We start from the raw sequence: 8,897 nt of genomic DNA, 5'->3' as shown, positions 1-8,897 counted from the left end.
TTACTGCCTTTGCGGTGAGTATGAATCTACTCTTGCTTCATTTGCAGTCGCCAGTCTGAACTGCGAATGTGCAGCCTGCCTGCTGTGCTTTTCCTTTTCTAGCTGGATATGCAGTGAGATTTGGGTTGGCTAACGTGTGGAGATGGAGTTAGTATGATGTTGTGAGGTATTCTCATCGCTCTTGGTGGTATCCACTGGTGTCTGGATATTCTTAGCCCGTTCTGTCTCTGGTTTGGAGTTGTGCTGTGTGTTGTCATTTCTACTTTTTTGGCAATGCAGCTCATATATTCTCCAAATGGACTTAAAAATCTTGAATGTCATCCACGATTGGTCTCTCTGATGAATAATTTTTGCCAGTCATTTGGAATTACTCAGCGTCCTCACTATATTCACCGGTCTACAAGAGGCCCCTCGCAGATCTATAGCTCGGACGCGTCGATTCCAAGTATATTGATATCTCACTGTTTTGAGTGGCGTAACGCTAGGGCTGAAATATGAATAAACACGGGCCATCTTCATCATCTTCAGGAAGTGTCTGCACCCTACTCTCCCGTCTGTTCCAACTTTAGGTTCGCCCTTTTGAACACTTGCTCCCTAACAAGACCTCCCTGATTAACTACCTCATCTCCCAGAAGCAAGTGGACATGTTTCTTCTTACAGAAACTTACAGATACACTCTATGAGCCTTTTCAGTCCAGCTTTTGTACAAAGCACAACACTGAGACAGCTCTTCTCCATGTAGTCAATGATCTTCTCCGGTCTGCAGACTATAGTTCACTTCATATTCTCCTCCTTCTCGACTTAAGTGCAGCATTTGACACTGTTAATCATGAAATCCTCCTGTTACGTTTCTCTGCTGTAGGCATCTCTGGCTTAGCTCTTCAATGGCTCACATCATATCTCTCTAATAGGTAACAGTTTGTCACACTTGGCGATATAAATCCTCCACCTCACCTGTGTCGCATGGCGTCCCTCAGGGTTCAGTCCTTGGGCCGTCACGTCTTCTACTTTATATCCTTCCTTTGGGTCAGATTATTCGCAGACATGGCCTTCTTAAGTAAAATTCTAGAAGGCAGTCATTTTGCAATTAAATGACCACCTCAATAAAGATGCTATTCTTGATACATTTCAGTCAGGCTTCAGAACAAATCACAGTACGAAACTGCACTTGTTAAAGTAGTAAATGACTTGCGGGTAAATGCAGACAGAGGCCATTTATCTGTTCTCATCCTCCTCGATCTGAGTGCTGCGTTTGATACCATTGATCACAATATTCTTAGAAATCACCTTAGTCAATGGGTGGGCCTCTCTGGCAGGGTCTTAAATTGGTTTGAATCCTACCTGGCAGGGAGAAAATTCTTTGTTAGTTGTGGTAATCACATCTCAAAGACACATGATATCCGATATGGTGGTCCACAAGGCTCAATCCTGGGTCCGCTGCTTTTCTCAATCTACATGCTTCCGTTAGGTCAGATTATCTCAGGTTACAACGTGAGCTACCACAGCTATGCTGATGACACACAGCTGTACTTATCTATAGCACCTGATGACTCCGACTCTTTTGATACACTAACACAATGTCTTACTGGTGTTTCTGAATGGATGAATAGTAATTTTCTCAAACTAAATAAAGAGAAAACTGAAATTTTAGTAATTGGCAATAATGGATTCAGTGAGATTATCAGAAATAAACTTGATGCACTAGGATTAAAAGTTAAGACGGAAGTAAAAAATTTAGGGGTAATTGTTGACTGTAATCTGAATTTTAAATTGCATGTTCATCAGACCACTAGGACAGCATTTTTTCACTTAAGAAACATAGCTAAAGTTAGACCTCTTATATCATTGAAAGATGCTGAGAAATTCATTCACGCTTTTGTTTTCAGTCGACTAGATTACTGTAACGCACTCCTCTCAGGACTACCCAAAAAAGACATAAATCATTTGCAACGAGTGCAGAATGCAGCTGCTAGAATCCTAACTGGGAAAAGAAAATCCGAACACATTTCTCCAGTTTTGATGTCACTACACTGGTTGCCTGTGTCATTCAGGATTGACTTTAAAATACTGCTTATGGTTTATAAAGCCTTCAATAATCTCGCTCCATCTTATATATCGGAATGAGTGACATGTTATATTCCAAATCGTAACCTTAGATCTTCAAATGAGTGTCTCCTTATAATTCCAAAAGCTAAACTTAAAAGAAGTGGTGAGGCGGACGGCCTTATGCTGTTATGCACCTAAAATCTGGAATAGCCTGCCAATAGGAATTTGCCAGGCAAATACAGTAGAGCACTTTAAAACACTGCTGACAACACATTACTTTAACATGGCCTTTTTATAACTTCACTTTAACTTAATACTGATACTCTGTATGTTCAATTCTTCATAATAACTATTCACAGTGGCTCCAAAATCCATACTGACCCCTACTCTCTCTTCTGTTTCTTTTTCCGGTTTCTTTGTGGTGGCGGCCTCGCCACCACCACCTACTCAAAGCATCATGATGCACCAACATTGATGGACTGAAAGCCAGAAGTCTACGTGACCATCATCATCAGGTCCTTCCATGAAAACCCTAAATACAAAGAGGACTGTTTGACTTATGTTAGGTAGATTGCCCAGAGGGGACTGGGCGGTCTCTTGGTCTGGAACCCCTACAGATTTTATTTTTTTCTCCAGCCTTTGGAGTTTTTTCTGTCCACCCTGGCCATCTGACCTTACTCTTATTCTATGTTAATTAATGTTGACTTATGTTTATTTTTTATTGTGTCTTCTGTTTTTCTATTCATTTTGTAAAGCACTTTGAGCTACATTTTTTTGTATGAATATGTGCTATATAAATAAATGTTGATTGATTGATTGATGGCCTTAACTTATCTTAGTAATGACTTGCCTCCCAGCACACTCACTGACTGCATCACTAATCTTAAGCTATGGATGAAAAATAATTAACTTTCTCAAATGTAATGCCAATAAAACTGAAGTGTTACTGGTAGGTCCAAAATCCCAACTTTCTAAGGCATCCAAATTCTTTATTTCTGTTGATGGTCCACTTGTCAAACCTGCTCCTGTTGTCAGAAATCTTGGTGTTTTGTTTGATTCATCACTTAACTTTGAGCTACACATTAGGTCTCTTTTCAAAATTTCATTCTATCATCTCTGTCATGTTGCCCGCCTCTGTCTATTTCTGTCCTTTAATGATGCTCAAACTCTGGTTCATTATTTCATAATGGCTTGTATTTATGACTGTAATTCCCTCTTTATTGACCTCCCTGCAAAATCTACACATGAGCTACAGTATATAGCTGTACTCCACAGCCAGAGTCCTCACCCACACAAAGTGTTTTGCTCACATCTCCCCAGTTCTCTCCCAGCTTCACTGGTTACCAGTTCCATCAAGGATTAAATTCAAGATTCTGCTACTCACCTTCAAAGCCCTACATAACCTTGCACCTCTCTACCTCACTCAGTTACTAGCTCCTAACACTCCTTGTCACTCTCTCAGGTCTTCGAGCAGTCATCTCCTTACTGTCCCAAGCATCAGGCTCTCCATCCTGGGAGGACAGGCAGGTCCTTCAGTATTATGGCCCCTCAACTCTGGAACTCTCTTCCTCAGTCTCTCCTTGTTTGCTCCTCTTTCTGCAGTTTTAAATATCAACTGAAAACTTTCCTCTTCTACAAACTTTTGTCATCTGTGTAATTTTTATTTTACTCACTAAAGGAGCTCAATAAATGTAACTTATTATTATTATTATTATTATTATTATTATTATTATTATTATTATTATCTTGTTAAATAACAGAGACTGGCAGGAGGAGAACATCGACGGGTACACATTACTGTGGAAAGATGACAAAAAGTGAAAGGTGTGGGAGTCGCCATGTGTATAAAATATGATTTGAATGTAAGGCGTCTTCAATTAGATGGTGAGCCACAGCTTAGTGAGGATGTTTGGTACGATGAGACAGCATTAGGGGTCAAGGCTTCATATTTGGAGTGTGTTACAGACCACCTAATGACATCAATAACTTCAATTGACATCCTTTTATAATATTAAAAAGATAAGCTTAAAGGGGGATTTTAAAGTCATGGGGGACTTTTAATTACCCAAACATTAACTGGGGCAACATTACAAGTAGCAGAGGACAAGAACAGGAGTGTTTAGACGTAATGAGTGAATGTTTATAAATCCATATGTTAAATCACTAACTCAGGAGGGAAGCCTGCCTGGATTTGGTATTTGCTAATAATCAGAATACAATTGAAGGGATGGATGTGATTGAACCACTGGGGTCAAGTGACCACAATGTAATACAATTCACAATGTCTTGGTAGAGAACATAGCAGGGAAGCTAAAAAGGACTTAATAATAATTAAGAGAAAATAAAAGATGAGACAAAGAGAGTCTTTCAGTATTTTAGTAGTAAAAGAACAGGAGGTGAAGAGTATCAGGAATAGGTCAACAGGAATCTGCTCTGGTCCTTCTTGTCCAGTGTCACTGTGTGGTCAGACTAGTCCAGTTTGTTGTTTATATGGACACCTGGTACTGTTGCTCTGTACCACTTCCATGTTCTCCACCTGGATGATGACTGATCTCAAAGGTTCCTTGGCATGCCATACATCCACCACCAACTCATCTGTCTTTCTGATGTTGATCTTCCTTCACCATAACACAAGGTCCTCCATAAACCTTGTGTGCTCTGACTTGTTTACATTAATAACACAGCCTATGATGGAGGAGTCATGCGAGATTTTCTGTACGTGGTTAGTGCTGGTATTGTACTGGAAGTCCTTTGTGTTGAGAGTAAACAGGAAGGGTGACAGAGCAGTTCCCTGAGGTAATAATAATAATTATTTGCATTTATATAGCGCTTTTCTCACTACTCAAAGCGCTCAAAGGTACTCCAGTATTACACACCTCCATTTCTGACTCACAGTCCCTCAGCCTCACAATCTGCTGTCTGTTAGTCAGGTAGTCCAAGACCCAAGAGATTGTGGGGGCATCAAGATTCAAATTCTTTAGCTTTTTCCCCCAGTCAATGAGGCAGAATGGTGTTAAAGGCAATGAGAAAACTCAAAGACCATGATCCTGACCATCTTTGTCCAAGTGGGAGTAGAGTCTGTGGAACATGGAGATGAAAGCATCCTCAACACCTACTGTGCATGTGTCTGATAGGCAAACTTTAGAGGATCGAGATGTTCTGAAACCAGTGGTTGGAGGTGTTTCAGGACCAGCCTCTCAGAGATCTTCATGATGGATGACATTAAAAGAAACTGGTCTGAGGTCCTTGGGATCACTGGATCAAAGCAGCACATGTGAGGGATAGCATGGGTTTAGATGAGGAGATCATGTCTCACTAGTAAAGTGAAATTGTATGAGGAAGCAATAAAAGCAGATGAATAGATACGTGTAAATGAAGTGTGAATAAAGGGCACAGTCTGTTGGTGGGTACAGAATTGACTCAAACACAAGAAGCAAAGAGATGTTAGGAGAGGAGCCTTATCAGAAAGAGATCACCATAACAGTGGAGTCCCTCAGGGGTCAGTGTTGGGCCTGCTGTTCTTTTTAATATAAATAAGTGTTCAGGATAAGAATTTACAAATAAGTAACATCAGCGTGATGATGATATCAAACTGGGTGGGAGTATTGGTAGACAATGCAGAACCAGTCATATTCTTACAGAGGGATCTGGACAGCATAGAGACTTGTACAGATCTGTGGCAGATGAGATTTAATGTAAATAAATGTAAAGTATTACATGTAGGGAGTACATTGATTTGAATACACAGTGGAGTTGGGGGTGGGGGGTCTAAAACTTAAACATGTCCCTTACAAAAAAGGCCTGGGGATTGTAATAAAATGATCTTTATTACATTGAGACAGTGGACAGGAGCTATGAGTATGGCTAGCAGAATAATAGGTTATATAGCGCCCCCATGTGGAGTACAAGTCACTTTAGGTTATAAAACACTTTATAACACACTAGTGACGTCTCGCCTGGAGTGTTGTGTGCGCTTTTGGTCGTTGGTTTACAAAACGTATATTGCAGCAGTAAAGAAAGTCCAGAGATGAGCAGCAAGGCTGATTCAGGACTGAGAGGTCTGCACCATGAGGACAGACTGAAGGAGTTGAACCATTTCAGCCTAAAATGAGGCAGATGAAGATACCATAAATTAAGTTTTTAATGTAATTTAAATGTCATACAAATATGAACATTTTTCTACACAAAGAAAACAACAGATACATGGAAAAAAGTGATCAGAAAGTGTGGTGAAGTTTAGGATTTTAAGACCCTTCAAAGCTGACAATGTTATTTTAAAAAAGATTAGGACAATAGGATTAGGTGAGCCTGTTGACATGAATGGCCTGATCTCGTCACAACTGTTCTGATGTTCTAACTGAGCAGCAGAGTCCTGGAGGAGCTGATGACCGGAGATACAAGACCAGTGGCTTACCTTTAATACCATCATCAATGGGAGTGGGCTGGAGACTGGCCTGAATGTCCATCAAGAGGTCTGGTCCTGGAAAGACAACAAGAGAGACAGAAGAGACAATTACAGCAGTAAAGGAGAAAATTAACAAAAAAGAAAAAGTGAGTACAGTGAGGTAAACAGAAAAATATCAGAAACTAACAGACTCCAGCTAATGTGGACTTCGTTTGGCACCAATGAAGAGTTAACATTTGAAAATAAACAGCAAACCACCCATGTGTGTCCATATTGGGAGGTCTGCATTTAACTGTCCAGGAAAGAAAACCCAGGAAAATGACACATAAGAGAGCAATAGGAACAGTAGACATATTGTGTGTTTATCATGCTGAGGAAAGCAGGAACTCTTTACTGAGATCTCAGGGGTACAATAAGCTTCATGTGGATATGAAAGAAGAAAAAAATGGATGAGCATGAGTGTGGGCATCTGGGGGCATCTAAAGCTGATGTTTAAACACACCGACCTGAGGGGAGTGCTAAGATCAGGGGTGTTGGCAAACAACAGAATTGGTGACTTCCTGTTAAAGAAAGAAAAAATATCATTACTGATCATCCTGGTGGGCTGTAGCTGTAGGCTTGTAAAGTGTAGAAGGGGGACATGCAAGTCAAATATGCGGTCATGACAGGTCACACATAGGTGACAGTAGCACACCAGTTACTAAATAGTATGGTGGGACCACTGCCCCTTTAAAGACTTTAAGACACATAAAATAAAATAAAAATCAGAGAAGCTGAAGAAAGTGTTGGCATTGACGGCCATCAAGCAGACGTCTCGGTGTAAGTGATGGACCTGACAGTTGTTAGTCCGGTGGCCTACAGACAGTAATGTTGTGTTTTGTGGTCCTGTGTCTCTCACTTTGTCTCCTTTTCTGATTTGCACACATTCAGTGTTTCCCTGTCACACAGAACTCTATTAACTCACCACACTCTGTCACCTCCTCCAGTATTCTTGTCATGTTTGGTGATGGAAATCTCGCAAGTTCTTCAGCCAGCGCCTCCCACAGGCTCACCAGTACCACACTGTCCATCTTCATTATGTCACTGATGAAGGACTCCACACCTGCTCGCCTCTCACACTCTTCTTTGGCTTTGAATCTCTGAAAGACAAGCAAGTAACCATAGGGCTAATTTAGAAAAGACCACTGGGGGAGCAGAGCAGAGTGGTCAGTGGGGTCTGATGACCTCACAATAACAGAAAGACCTCCTATGGAGGGTCAGGCAGTCTCAGATGATTCTCCTGAGCTCACCATCTCTGCTCAGCTCTCTGTGCCTCGTACTGACAGGGAGAACTGCCTACCTTGGCCTCATCGTTGGTGAGGATGTTCTTGGTGGCCAGGTTCTGCAGGATACTCGTGATGTCGTATTCAATCACATAGGCCAGGTAGGGCTTGTAGAACTCGTGATCTTGAGGAGATCCTCATGAGAGAAAGTGTGTATTACTTTAGGAAACTTCTGTGTTAAACCTGAAATGGAAAGAGAAAAGATGAAACTTCACAGATACAAATGTGTTGGAGGCTCAGGGATCAGAATTCAGTCTGACATGACTGCTTATCTCAATCCTAAGTAGTGGCCTCACAGTAAATTTGAGGGAACAGCATCGACGACAGGCTGGACTGGTCTCATAACACACACAAGTTGCTGAATATAAGAAAGGACAAAGCAGACCCTTTTTACTGAGGAGACTGTGCTCCTTTAATGTGGGTAGTGACATCCTTTACATGTTCTACAACTCTATGATGGCCAGTGTGGTTTGCTCAGTCAGTTATATCACTTCAAGAGAAGTCAACAAGATGATCAAGAAAATGATTAAGAAGGCACTCAATCACTGGGAAAACAGTGTAGGTTTGGAGGAGTGGATCTCTGATGTAATGAATGAGTTCTAATCTCCAAGGCTCAAAGAGAACAGCTGTCTCGGTCACCATGAATGTGGTCAGCTTCCAGCTCCAAAAGAAATGCTCATATCTGACTTTAAAGGAAAGAACAGCCTGTGGTGATCAAATTGAATCAAAGTCCCTTCCAGTTACAGGTCCAGTGCTTGATTTTGTCCATCAGGTTTAGCCAGAGTTCAATTTTGGGTTACAAGCCTAAAACACTGGAATAAAAATGACATATCCCCTTGTTATTCTAAGGGTTAACATGTGGCCTGTCATCAGCTGGACTGTTGAACAAGAATGTACTCTGTGCTTCAAGTGCAAACTGCTTTTTAATGAACTCCTGCTTTTGTGTTAAAATAGCTGTATGACTTATTAACTATAAGATGACTTACGACTTATGCTAAAAAGAGGAACAACTCCTTTAGAGGTAAACAAGCTCACAATATAAGGAGTTGTCTGGGGACTGTAAGGGGGGCTTCTCTCTGGCTTGCAAGCACAGAACTCACAACTATTCATCTGTTGCCAATAAA

General features: G+C 41.0%; 1 long non-coding RNA gene across 1 annotated transcript; it reads right to left on the bottom strand.

Moving 5' to 3' along the window:
• Positions 1-1,300: 1,300 nt before the first annotated feature.
• Positions 1,301-7,432, bottom strand: LOC120534522. Its single transcript, XR_005634776.1, has 3 exons — positions 7,416-7,432; positions 6,461-6,526; positions 1,301-1,341 (listed from the first exon to the last, which is right to left on the bottom strand). It is a non-coding gene; the product is annotated as an uncharacterized LOC120534522 (long non-coding RNA).
• Between the last annotated feature and the right edge of the window lie 1,465 nt (positions 7,433-8,897).

The sequence above is a fragment of the Polypterus senegalus genome, chromosome 8, assembly GCF_016835505.1.
Source record: "Polypterus senegalus isolate Bchr_013 chromosome 8, ASM1683550v1, whole genome shotgun sequence".
Taxonomy (NCBI): domain Eukaryota; kingdom Metazoa; phylum Chordata; class Cladistia; order Polypteriformes; family Polypteridae; genus Polypterus; species Polypterus senegalus.
The sequence above is the reverse complement of the archived record's forward strand: the minus strand, read 5'-3'. Positions and strand labels throughout refer to the sequence as shown.